General features: G+C 42.8%; 1 pseudogene; it reads left to right on the top strand.

Moving 5' to 3' along the window:
- LOC145632862 (uncharacterized) overlaps positions 1–13,414 on the top strand; it is a 110,544-nt pseudogene that overhangs the window by 56,499 nt on the left and 40,631 nt on the right.

Below are 13,414 nucleotides of genomic sequence, written 5' to 3'. Positions count from 1 at the left end.
CAGGAGTTGGGGGTAAGTTACCAGAGCCCAAGGCCGTAGCCTCTCAAAATTGCCTTCACCGCCTGGTGAAGGGGGAAGCGAAGGCCGGCTTTGAACGCCGCCTCGTAACAGCCAAAATAGCTGTTGGCGTTCTCTTGATCATCCCCCCAAGCGATGGTGCCCAGCTCAGGCGGCACCCGGATCTTATACCCGTCTCCAAGCGGGTGCATTTTCTTAAAGTTCTCTAAGTTCTGATGCAAGTCTAAGCATGGAGAACTTCGAAGATTTGCTTATCATGCATCAAGATAGTTTATCCCTAAACATTGATTCAAGCCAAGCATTGCATGGACACTTTCTTGGATATCAAAGCAAAGCCACAGTTTGCTTAATGGTTTTTCTTGGAGTCTAGTTCATTTTCTTGAACTTTCTTGAATTTTCTTTACTTAGATTTTTGCTTACAAGTTTTTACCTTTCACTTGAAAGGGTTTTTCTTGGTTCAAGCATTAGGATCTTTAATCTTTATTTAGTTCTTTAATTTTTATTTATTTATTTAGTTGCTTTAAAAATCAGTTAGTTAGCAAAATAAATCAGTTTGGTGTATGCTTGTGCGCCAAAGTGCTTGCTCTTCAAGCAAGTTAGAATTCTAGTTTAATTAGGATTGAATTAGGGACTTGTCCTAATCTTCCTAGGTAAACTAAGTCTTATAAATAGGGCTGTAAACACACGAATAAACATACATAGATTAATATTCAGATTTATTTCTTAAGTTGCATACTTGAGTTTTGGTTGATTACGATCAATTGTTGTTTTGCTTGTTTTAGTTAAAACATCCGTCTCCCCCTCACTTTGGTCCATAGGGGCAGAGGCGGCCTCGTCGCCGTCTTGATCACACTCTTCCAAGAAAGAGTCAGCAGGGGTTAAAGGGGCACGCGGAGGGGATCTCTCCAGAGCCGTCTGGTCTCCCTGACCAGACGTTTCTCCCTCAGGCGTTTGGACGCCTGAGCCTTCGCTTCTGTAATTTGGATCAGTTGCCGTCTACATTGTCCGAGCCATGGTGTCCTGCACAGACACATAACTGGTCGGAATCCATGGCAAAGGGTCGTCCCAACACCCCGAGCCGGCACTCCCAGTCCTAGAATCAGCCGTCCCTGGTGACCGGCTGGACTCTAACCTAGGCTGTGCCGTGTGTGTTGGTGATGCATCCATTTATTGCAAGAAATATGTACAAGCGGTGAAAAAAGAAAAGAGCTGAGAGAGACAGAGACGGTACCTTTGGATTTGATATCTGAAGGAAGGCGGGTCCGGCTGGGTTGCGGAAGAACAAAGTTTCTTGCTCGCACCTGACTCAAACGGATGACTTCTGCTCTCTCAAAGTTTTCTCTCTAGAAAATTTTTGTAAACGTACAAAATTATGAGGGTAAAACGACTATATATAGAGGGTAAATATGGGGGCATTTCCGTAATTTACCCGGAAGGTGAACGGTTACTCTGTAACGGTAAAATTACCACCAACCGAAGCGTGACATGTGTCACAGATGCCACGTGGCGTGCCACGTCACATCTGTGAGGGGCAAATGTTTAGGGTAATTTCACCCTGCCACGTGGCCCAATTAGAGGGTGACACGTGTCAGCCCCAAATTGGTCCAAAATGGACCAATCTCTGCTCGACACGTGTCATTCCAGAAATCAAGGGAAAAGGCGGCCTTCAGGCCCAAATCCCGAGAATGCCGCAAAACGGCGCAACCCACCAATGGTTAGGGTTCAGTGACCTAATCAGGGGCACAATTCCCAATGACCCTATAAATAGGGAGATGTCCCTCATTTTGAGGGCACGTTTTACCATTTATTACACCTGCATTCTCTTACATCAGAGAAACACCTGAGCTTGGAATCCAAGCAGATTCCCACCTAAATTTCCGTACTCTTTATTCCTTTTCAAGTTGCTAACTTGATCGTTGGAGGCGGAGCACCACCCAACAGGTGTCTCCGTTTGTTGTGCAGGTACAGCTCACCCCGGATCAGTCTTCGTGTTGTAACTCTCCCGAGGGACAAAAACACCCAAAACAACCAGTATATAGTGCTTGCCGCCTGGTGCAGCTGTATATGGCCCTAGAATGTCCATGCCCCATTTGGCAAAAGGTATTGGGCTGTGGATGGCCGTCAGGTCTGTGGCCGGACGATGGATGAGCTTGCCAAATTTTTGGCACTTGTCACATTTTTTTACTATTTCCATTGCATCCGACTCCGGAGTTGGCCAGAAGTAAAGCCGCCTGGCCTTGGCAGCGAGGGATCTGCCGCCTATATGGGAGGCGCAGAATCCCGAATGCAACTCTTCGAGGACTTCCTTACCCTTCTCAGGGGTTACACACTTCAAGAGGGGTTTCAGAAAACCAGCCCTGAAGAGTTCTCCTTGTCGCAACTCGAAGTTAGCCGCTCGTTTTTTCAGAATAGCTTCCTCCTATGGTGAGTCAGGGAGTGTGCCGTCTGCAAGATAGGCCCGGATGCTGTCCATCCAGGTTGAGCTTCGGTCAAGAATTCCAATGGGGTCTTCCTCAGATATACTTCTTCTTTCCATGACCTCCCAGAAAACTGACCGAGGCGTTTCACAGGAGGCGGATGATGCCAGCTTGGACAGAGCATCCGCCTGATTGTTTGAAGACCTGGGCACTTGACTTAGATTGAACTCTTCAAGTGTCCCAACTTCATTCTTAACCGCCTGCAAGTATTTAATCATGGCCGGATGAGTGGCCTCGTACGTCCCATTGACTTGGAGTACGACCAGTTGTGAATCCGAGCAGGCGTCAATTTTCTTTGCCCCTGCTGCCTTACAGTACCGAATCCCGACAAGCAGGGCTTCATACTCGGCCTCATTGTTAGAGACCTGGAACTTGAACCGTAGTGCATACTCGTATTTGTCTCCTTCAGGAGACTGACAGATAATTCCTGCACCACAGCCGTTCGCAGTGGAGCTCCCATCCACATACACTTTCCAAACCTGACTAGTATCATCCACAGCAACCGGCCTTGTCATTTCCACAATAAAGTCGGCGAATGCTTGCCCCTTTATTGCTTTCCTTGGTTCGTAAGTGATTTCCAATCCTTGCATTTCAATCGCCCATTTGAGCATTCGTCCAGAAGACTCCAAGGTTGTGAGTGGCCGTTTGATCGGTTGGTCAGTATAGACTTCTACCGCATGCGCCAAGAAGTAGGGTTTAAGCTTCTTGATGGCCATGTAAAGGGCAAGGCCGAATTTCTCAACCATGGGGTACCGAAGCTCCACATTTCTTAGAACATGGCTAATGAAATACACCGGGAGCTCGATGCCGTCTCTTTCAGCTAAGAGAACGGCACTGAGGGCATGATCAGAGACGGCTAAGTACATGAAGAGCTTCTCTTTGGGCAAAGGGCTGACAAGCCTCGGCAAAGAATGCAGATGAGTTTTCAGCTTTTGAAAGGCCGCCTCTGCATCATCCCCCCATTCAAAGTTTGTCTTCTTTTTTATTGCCTGGAAAAAATAGAGGCACTTGTCGCCTGACCGACTGAGGAATCTCCCCAAGGCCGCCAGACAACCTGTTAGTTTTTGCACTTCCTTTACAGTACGGGGCGACTGCATGTCGATTACCGCCTATATTTTCACAGGGTTGGCCTCTATTCCCCTTTGGTCAATCAAAAATCCGAGAAAACTTCCCAGATTCAACACCAAAGACACACTTTTTTGGGTTTAGCATGACCTTGTGCCGCCTGAGTGTGGCGAATGTTTCTCGGAGATCAGCAAGATGATCCGCCTGTTGTTTGGATTTGACTATCATGTCATCAATGTACGCCTCTACATTCCTTCCGATTTGATTAATGAAGACCGTGTTAATCATTCGTTGGAAAGTAGCAGGCGCATTCTTCAAACCAAACGGCATCATCGTATAACAGAACAACCCCTGATCAGTGACGAATGCCGCTTTTTTTTATCTTTTTTCCACAGGGGATCTGATGGAAACCTGAATAGGCGTCCATAAAACTCATCAAGGCATGTCCGGCTGTTGAGTCGACCAGACTGTCGATCTTAGGCAATGGATAACTATCCTTTGGACATGCCTTGTTGAGGTCTGTGTAGTCAACACACATCCGCCAAGTTCCATTCGGCTTTTTTACTAACACAACGTTAGCTACCCACTCAGGGAAATTGCACAGCCGAATGAACTTGGCATCTAACAGCTCTTTTATTTTGGCAGCTGCCGCCTGACTTCTTTCTTCGCCGTGGTTTCTTTTCTTTTGCCGGATGGGCTTCGTTTTAGGATCCACGGCGATTTTGTGGACGGCGAGATCCGGGCTGATGCCTGGCATCTCCTCCACTTCAAAGGCAAAGATGTCTTTGAATTCTCTGACTAGCTGGTGAAGGCTTTCACCCAGCTTTGCAAATGCAACCGTCCCCACCTTAACAGTCCGTTCTGGACGGCTGTCGTCCAGAGGGATATCAATGTGTTCACCAGTAGGCTGGGGACGGAGGTCATCCGATCGTTCCCCGGTCAGTGATTGCTATTGTTTTTCTTTTTTGACCACCACCAGTTGATCAGTCTTTATTTTCTTTCCGGCTGGTGGGGCCGACTGTTCTTCCTCGACATCGTCGAGGTCGATTGTTTGCTTGCCCCGACCGGATGCTACGGCCGCGGGCTTGACGTCCGAGAGGTAACACTCTCGAGCCGTCTTTTGGTCCCCATTAAGGGAGCCGACTGTTCCATCATCCTTCTCATACTTGAGTAGCATGAGAGCAGGGATGATGACGGCCTTACACTCGTTAAGAGTGGGACGGCCAAAGATGAGGTTGTAAGCTGTGAGCTCTTCAACCACTAGGAAACGGATGGTCATGTGCCGACCGTCTCCCCTACTTCCCAGGCGGACAGGTAGGTCAATTCGTCCGACTGGGTGCACAAGTCCTCCCCCAAACCCAACAAGGGTGTGGGAGACCTCCATCATGCTATCCAGTTTGTACTTGAGATTGGATAAGCATTTGAGGCTGATGAGGTCAGAGTAGCTTCCTGTGTCAATCAGAATTCGACCAACCAACTGGTTGGCGACCTTGCACTCAATGACAACAGGGTCATCATGCGGCCGACGGACTTTGCCTCTGTCCTGCTCGGTGATGACAACTTTAGGGAAGGTGGATGTGCCTGCCGCATCCCCTTCCTCAACAGAGTTGATGATGCAAGTCTAAGCATGGAGAACTTCGAAGATTTGCTTATCATGCATCAAGATAGCTTGTCCCTAAACATTGATTCAAGCCAAGCATTGCATGGACACTTTCTTGGATATCAAAGCAAAGGCACGGTTTGCTTAGTGGCTTTTTCTTGGAGTCTAGTTCACTTTCTTGAACTTTCTTGAATTTTCTTTACTTAGATTTTGCTTACAAGTTTTTACCTTTCACTTGAAAGGGTTTTTCTTGGTTCAAGCATTAGGATCTTTAATCTTTATTTAGTTCTTTAATTTTTATTTATTTATTTAGTTGCTTTAAAAATCAATTAGTTAGCAAAAGAAATCAGTTTGGTGTTTGCTTGTGCGCCAAGGTGCTTGCTCTTCAAGCAAGTTAGAATTCTAGTTTAATTAGGATTGAATTAGGGACTTGTCCTAATCTTCCTAGGTAAACTAAGTCTTATAAATAGGGCTGTAAACACACGAATAAATATATATAGATTAATATTCAGATTTATTTCTTAAGTTGCATACTTGAGTTTTTGTTGATTGTGATCAATTGCTGTTTTGCTTGTTTTAGTTAAAACATTCGTTTGGATTGATTAATTAGGTGGATTCTTAATTGATTAATCTTAGTTTTTGTTTAATTCTTGGTGGATTTCCTGTATAGAATTAGACTTAAACATATCCCTTGTGTTTTGATGATTTTCGGATCAATAATTCACATCATCTTTGGTATCAGAGCAGGTTTGCGCAACTTCGGAAAAAATTAAACTGGGAACAATTGGCTGGGAATTTTTGCGTGATTCTTTTTGCATTGAACTCTAAAAACGTCCAGATATCACCATATAAAATTTCATAATTTTTGGTTGAGTAACGCGCTCTACACAGCGTCAAACGTTTGGTGTTTGTGCACTGATTTGCGGTTGGGAGTCCGGTTTTTGTGTTGCCTAGTTTTCCTTCAAGATTCGATCTTTTAATCAAGATTTTTGCATAAACTGACTTGGTTTGTGTAGGAATCATGAGTGACGAGGAGGTTCCACAGGTTCCAAGGGGATTAACCTTAGAACAGGCTCAAAATCTTAGAAGAGATAGGCGAATTGACGAGTTGGCAGCAAGGATGGATGAGATATTAAAAAGGCTTGATACTCTTGCTAGAGATTCTTCAAGGAAAGGGAATTCTAACCCTAATTCTGGTTCAAGTGAGGAAGAACAACCAAGGAGGAACCCAAGGAGGCCACGAAATAATTATTCCTCAAGTGATGAATCACCAAGGCCTAGGAGGAGAGATCGGCCAAAGGACGATGATAGGAACCTTAGATTAGATCTTCCCGAATTCAATGGGAGTATGAATGAACCTGAAAAATAGTTTGAGTGGATTAGAAGGGCCGAGACAATCTTTGATTACAAGGAGTATGATGAAAGGAAAAGATGCAAATTGGCTGAATTAAAACTGACCGGTTATGCTAGTCTTTGGTATGATAATCTAAAGAAGAAGACGCATAAGGAGGGGCGTGCAAGAATCTCAACTTGGGAACAACTCAAGAAGCACATGAAAAAAAGGTTCGTACCTAGTGATTATATTCAAGATGTTTATCTTAAGATGCAACTTTTTAAACAAAATTCTATGACTGTTGAGAATTATATTGGTGAATTTGAAAAGTTATGCATGCTATGTGGCTTAGAAGAGATTGTTGAGCATAAAATTGCTAGATTTATTTCGGGGTTGAATAATAATATTGCTGAAAAAGTTGAATTGCAACAATATTGGTCCTTTGAGGATGTTTGCAAGGTAGCTTTGAAAGTTGAAAAACAGATAAAGGGGAAGAAAGGGACGTACACTAAGCCCTTTGTAAAAGGTTTCACTAAACCTTTTGAGAAGAACAGCTTGGAGAAAAGTGGTTCTAGTTCGAACTACAAGGAGACTAAATCAAAATTTGAAGCTCCTAAAAAGCTTGTTGAAGATAGGAAGTGCTTCAAGTGTGGTAGTGTTGGTCACATTGCAACTAATTGTCCATCAAAAAGAGTAATGATTGCTCAAGAGTGGGAACAAGAACAAGCTAAGTGTGAGCAGGGTACTGACTATGAAGAAAAGAACGAAGAGGAAAACTTTGAAGAAGAGGAGGGGCATATTGACGAAATTGATCCCGAGACTCATGGTCAAAGTTTGGTTCTAAGAAGGGCGCTACACTCTAAAACCGTACCTATGGAAAACAATCAAAGGGAGAAAATCTTTCTTACAAGGTGCAAGGTAGAAGATAGGTTGTGTGACATGATCATAGACACGGGGAGTTGCACTAATGTGGTATCTACTACTTTGGTAGACAAATTGACGTGGCCAATTACTGAACATCCAAGCCCTTTATAAGCTTCATTGGCTTAAAAATTCGAGTGATGTCAAGGTAACTAAACAAGCCTTAATCTCCTTTTCAATTGGTAAATTTCATGATAAAGTTTTGTGTGATGTTTGTCCTATGGATGCTTGTCATATACTATTAGGCCGTCCTTGGCAATATGATAGATTTGTGAAGTTTGATGGAAGGACTAATGTGTATGTTGTGAGAAAAGGAGAAAAAGAGAGACCGGTTGCTTTAAAACCTTTGATAAGCAACAAGTCTTCTAATGTTACCTCTAATTCGAAGAGTTCTTATTTGATTAGTGAGAGGGAATTAGAAAAAGAGATTTGCAGCAACAATGTGGTATATATACTTGTTTCTAATGAGATTCGAATTGATCAAGATAAACAAGCAAAGAGGCCGTATGAATTGGAATCTGTTTTAGAAGAATTCAAGGATGTCTTTCCTAAGGAATTACCTCCGGGACTACCTCCTATTCGTGGGATAGAGCATCAAATTGACTTGATTCCGGGAGCACCATTACCTAATAAGGCAGCCTATAGAAGTAATCCGGAAGAAACAAAGGAGATGCAAAGGCAAATTGAAGAGCTTATGGCTAGAGGATACATGAGGGAAAGTATGAGCCCTTGTGCCGTGCCTACTTTACTTGTCCCAAAGAAAGATGGGAGTTGGCGCATGTGTATTGATAGTAGGAGTGTGAATAACATCACTATCAAATACCGATTTCCTATTCCAAGGTTAGATGATCTACTTGATGAACTACATGGTTCAAAGTTGTTTTCTAAGATTGATCTTATGAGTGGTTATCATCAAATTCGAATGAGAGAAGGAGATGAGTGGAAAACAGCATTCAAGACTAAGTTAGGGTTGTATGAATGGTTGGTGATGCCGTTTGGACTCACTAATGCACCTAGCACTTTCATGAGGTTGATGCATGAGGTACTTAAACCTTTCCTTGGCAAGTTTGTTGTTGTTTATTTAGATGATATTCTGATATACTCTAAAAATTTGCATGATCATCTAAATCATCTAACAAGTGTGTTTGAAGTGTTAAGAGAGAAGAAACTCTATGCTAAGCTTGAAAAATGCTACTTCTTAGTGCCTAGTGTTACTTTTCTTGGTTATGTTGTATCAAAGGATGGAGTTTCAGTTGATCATTCGAAAGTAGAGGCTATTAAAACTTGGCCTATTCCTACTAATATGAGTGAAGTAAGGTCTTTTCATGGTCTAGCTTCGTTCTATAGAAGATTTGTCAAGAATTTCTCAAGTATTGTGGCGCCTATGACCGAATGTTTGAAGAAGGACAAGGGTAAATTCGAATGGACTAAAGAAGCTCAAAGTGCGTTTGAGTTGGTTAAAAAGAAGCTATGTGAAGCACCTATACTTGCGTTACCAGATTTCTCAAGTCCTTTTGAAGTTGAAACCGATGCTAGTGGAGTTGGAATTGGAGCAGTTTTACTCCAAAAGAAGAGGCCTATTGCATATTTCAGTGAGAAATTGGGAGGAGCTCGATTGAACTATTCTACTTATGATAAAGAGTTCTATGCCATTGTTACAGCTTTAGATCATTGGAGTCATTATCTCCGACCTAATCACTTTGTGTTGCATTCTGATCATGAAGCATTGAAGTACATACATGGACAACAAAAGCTCAATCCTAGACATGCTACGTGGGTTGAATTTTTACAATCATTTAATTTTTCTTCAAAGTACAAAGAAGGGAAATCGAATGTTGTGGCTGATGCATTATCTAGAAGATACACTTTGATTGGAATTCTAAATAGCAAGCTACTTGGTTTTGAATTGATCAAAGAATACTATAAAGGTGATGATGATTTTGCTACATTGATTGAAGAGTGTTCTAAAGGAGCCGTGGGTTCTTATTTGCTGCAAGATGGTTTTCTTTTCAAAGGAAATCGACTTTGTCTTCCTAAGTGTTCTATTAGAGAGCTAGTTGTTAGAGAAGCTCATGGGGGAGGAATTGCTGGTCACTTTGGCATTACAAAGACCTTGAGTATGTTACAAGAACACTTCTATTGGCCTAAGATGCTCACGGATGTGCAACTAGTTATTTCTAGGTGTGCAACTTGTCAAATAGCGAAGGCTACTTTTCATCAAGGCTTGTATACTCCTTTACCTGTTCCAGATTCACCTTGGTATTTCTATGGATTTTATTGTGGGATTGCCGAGAACACAACGGGGGAAAGACTCTATTATGGTTGTTGTGGATAGGTTTTCTAAGATGGCTCACTTTGTTCCTTGTCACAAAGTGGATGATGCTATGAAAGTGGCGGAATTATACTTCAAAGAGATTGTTAGATTGCATGGAATTCTGAAAACTATTGTGAGTGATCGAGATACAAAGTTCATGAGTTTCTTTTGGAAGTCTCTATGGAAGCTTGTGGGAACTAAATTGCTCTTTAGTACATCTTACCATCCACAAACTGATGGACAAACCGAGGTTACTAATAGTACATCTTACCATCCACAAACTGATGGACAAACCGATGTTACTAATCGTACTCTTGGTGCGCTTTTGCGTGGGTTAGTGAGTAAGACACAAAAGGATTGGGACATCAAGTTAGCTCATGCGGAGTTTGCTTATAATAGATCACCTACATATGCTACCAAACATAGTCCTTTTGAGGTAGTCTATGGAGTCAATCCGAAACTTCCAATTGATCTTGTTCCATTGCCTAAGGGTGAATTAATTCACAAAGATGCCGAGTCTAAGTTGAAGAGTATGCTGAAATTACATGCTCAAGTTCAAACAAGAATAGAGAAAGTAAATGACATGTACAAAGCTAGAGCAAACAAGCATAGACGGCAACAAAGTTACAATGTTGGAGACTTGGTATGGTTACATTTGAGAAAGGAAAGATTTCCAGGAAAACGCAAGAATAAGTTGATGCCTAGAAGTGAAGGTCCTTTCAAGATTATTGAGAAGATCAATGACAATGCTTATAAGTTAGAACTTCCAGGAGAATATGGAATTAGTGCTACATTCAATGTTGGCGATTTGGCTAAGTATATTCCTGATGAAGAACTTCGAGATTTGAGGACAAATTCTTTCGAAGAAGAGGAGGATGATGCAAGTCTAAGCATGGAGGACTTCGAAGATTTGCTTATCATGCATCAAGATAGCTTGTCCCTATACATTGATTCAAGCCAAGCATTGCATGGACACTTTCTTGGATATCAAAGCAAAGCCACAGTTTGCTTAGTGGCTTTTCTTGGAGTCTAGTTCACTTTCTTGAACTTTCTTGAATTTTCTTTACTTAGATTTTGCTTACAAGTTTTTACCTTTCACTTGAAAGGGTTTTTCTTGGTTCAAGCATTAGGATCTTTAATCTTTATTTAGTTGCTTTTAAAATCAGTTAGTTAGCAAAATAAATCAGTTTAGGCGTGTGCTTGTTCTCCAAGGAGATTGGCATATGCTTGTGCTCCAAGGTGCTTGCTCTTTAAGCAAGTTAGAATTCTAGTTTAATTAGGATTGAATTAGGGACTTGTCCTAATCTTCCTAGGTAAACTAAGTCTTATAAATAGGGCTGTAAACACACGAATAAACATACATAGATTAATATTCAGATTTATTTCTTAAGTTGCATACTTGAGTTTTGGTTGATTGCGATCAATTGCTGTTTTGCTTTTTTTAGTTAAAACATTCGTTTGGATTGATTAATTAGTTGGATTCTTAATTGATTAATCTTAGTTTTTGTTTAATTCTTGGTGGATTTCCTGTATAGAATTAGACTTAAACATATCCCTTGTGTTTTGTTGATTTTCGGATCAATAATTCACATCAGCTAGGGACCTGCCGCCTATATGGGAGGCGCAGATACCCGCATGCAAATCTTCGAGGACTTCCTTACCCTTCTGTGGGGTAACACACTTCAACAGGGGTTTCAAAAAACCAGTTTTGAAGAGTTCTCCTTGTCTCGGCTCGAAGTTGGCCGCTTTCTTCTTCAGAACAGCCGCCTCCTGAGGTGAATCAGGGAGCGTACCGTCTGCAAGATATGCCCGGATGTTGTCCATCCAGGTTGAGCTTCGGTCAAGAATTCCAATGGGGTCTTCATTAGATATACTTCTCTTTTCCATGACCTCCCAGAAAACTGACCGAGGCGTTTCACAGGAGGCGAATGATGCCAGTTTTGACAAAGCATCTGCCTGATTGTTAGAAGATCTGGGCACTTGAGTTAGATGGAACTCCTCAAGTGTACCGACTTCATTTTTGACCGCCTGCAAATATTTTATCATGGCCGGATGAGTGACCTCGTACGTTCCATTGACTTGGAGTACGACCAGTTGAGAATCAGAGCAAGCGTCAATTTTCTTTGCCCCTACCGCCTTGCAATACCGAATGCCGGCTAGCAGGGCCTCATATTCGGCCTCGTTGTTAGAGACCTGGAACTTGAACCGCAATGCATATTCATACTTATCTCCCTCAGGAGATTGACAGATAATCCCTACACCGCAGCCGTTCGTAGTGGAGCTCCCGTCCACATACACTTTCCAAACCTGGTCAGTATTATCCGATGCAACCGGCCTTGTCATTTCAACAATAAAGTCGGCGAATGCTTGCCCCTTTATTGCCTTCCTTGGTTCGTAAGTGATTTCTAATCCTTGCATTTCAATCGCCCATTAGAGCATTCGTCTAGAAGACTCCAAGGTTGTGATTGGCCGATTGATCGGTTGGTCAGTAAAAGCTACTACCGCATGCGCCAAGAAGTAGGGTCAACCATGGGGTACCGAATCTCTACGTTCCTGAGAACATGTCTAATGAAATACACCGGGAGCTGGATGCCGTCTCTTTCAGCTAAGAGAACGGCACTGAGGGCATGATCATAGACGGCTAAATACATATAGAGCTTCTCTTTGGGCAAAGGGCTAACAAGCCTCGGCAAAGGGTGCAGATGAGTTTCCAGCTTTTGAAAGGCCGCCTCTGCATCGTCCCCCCATTCAAAGTTGGTCTTCTTTTTTATTGCCTGGAAGAAGTAGAGACACTTGTCACCCGACCGACTGAGGAATCTCCCCAAGGCCGCCAGGCAACCTGTTAACTTTTGCACTTCCTTCACAGTACGGGGCGACTACATGTCGATTACCGCCTGTATTTTCTCAAGGTTGGCCTCTATTCCCATTTGGTCAACCAAAAATCCGAGAAACTTCCCATACTCAACACCAAAGACACACTTTTTTGGGTTTAGCATGACCTTGTGCCGCCTGAGTGTGGCGAATGTTTCTCGGAGATCAGCAAGGTGATCCGCCTGTTGTTTGGATTTGACTATCATGTCGTCTATGTACGCCTCTACATTCCTCCCGAATTGATTAATGAAGACCGTATTAATCATTCGTTGGAAAGTAGCAGGTGCGTTCTTCAAACCAAACGACATCACCGTATAACAGAACAACCCCTGATCAGTGACGAATGCCGTCTTTTCTTGATCTTTTTTCCACAGGCGTATCTGATGGAATTCTGAATAGGCGTCCATAAAACTTATCAGGGCATGTCCGGCTGTTGAATCGACCTGACTGTCGATCTTAGGCAGTGGATAGCTATCTTTGGATATGCCTTGTTAAGGTCTGTGTAATCAACACACATGCGCCAAGTTCCATTTGGCTTTTTTACTAACACAACATTAGCTACCCACTCAGGGAAATTGCACGGCCAAATGAACTTGGCGTCCAGCAGCTTTTTAACTTCGGCGGCTGCCGCCTGTCTTCTTTCCTTGCCAAGGTTTCTTTTCTTTTGCCGGTTGGGCTTCTTTTTAGGATCCACGACGAGTTTGTGGACAGCGAGACCCGGGCTGATGCCTGACATCTCTTCCACTTCAAAGGCAAAGATGTCTTTGAATTCTCTCAACAGCTGGTGCAGGCTCTCACCCAGCTTAGCAAATGCA

This window comes from Chenopodium album, chromosome 5, assembly GCF_948465745.1.
Source record: "Chenopodium album chromosome 5, dcCheAlbu1.1, whole genome shotgun sequence".
NCBI lineage: Eukaryota > Viridiplantae > Streptophyta > Magnoliopsida > Caryophyllales > Amaranthaceae > Chenopodium > Chenopodium album.
The sequence above is the reverse complement of the archived record's forward strand: the minus strand, read 5'-3'. Positions and strand labels throughout refer to the sequence as shown.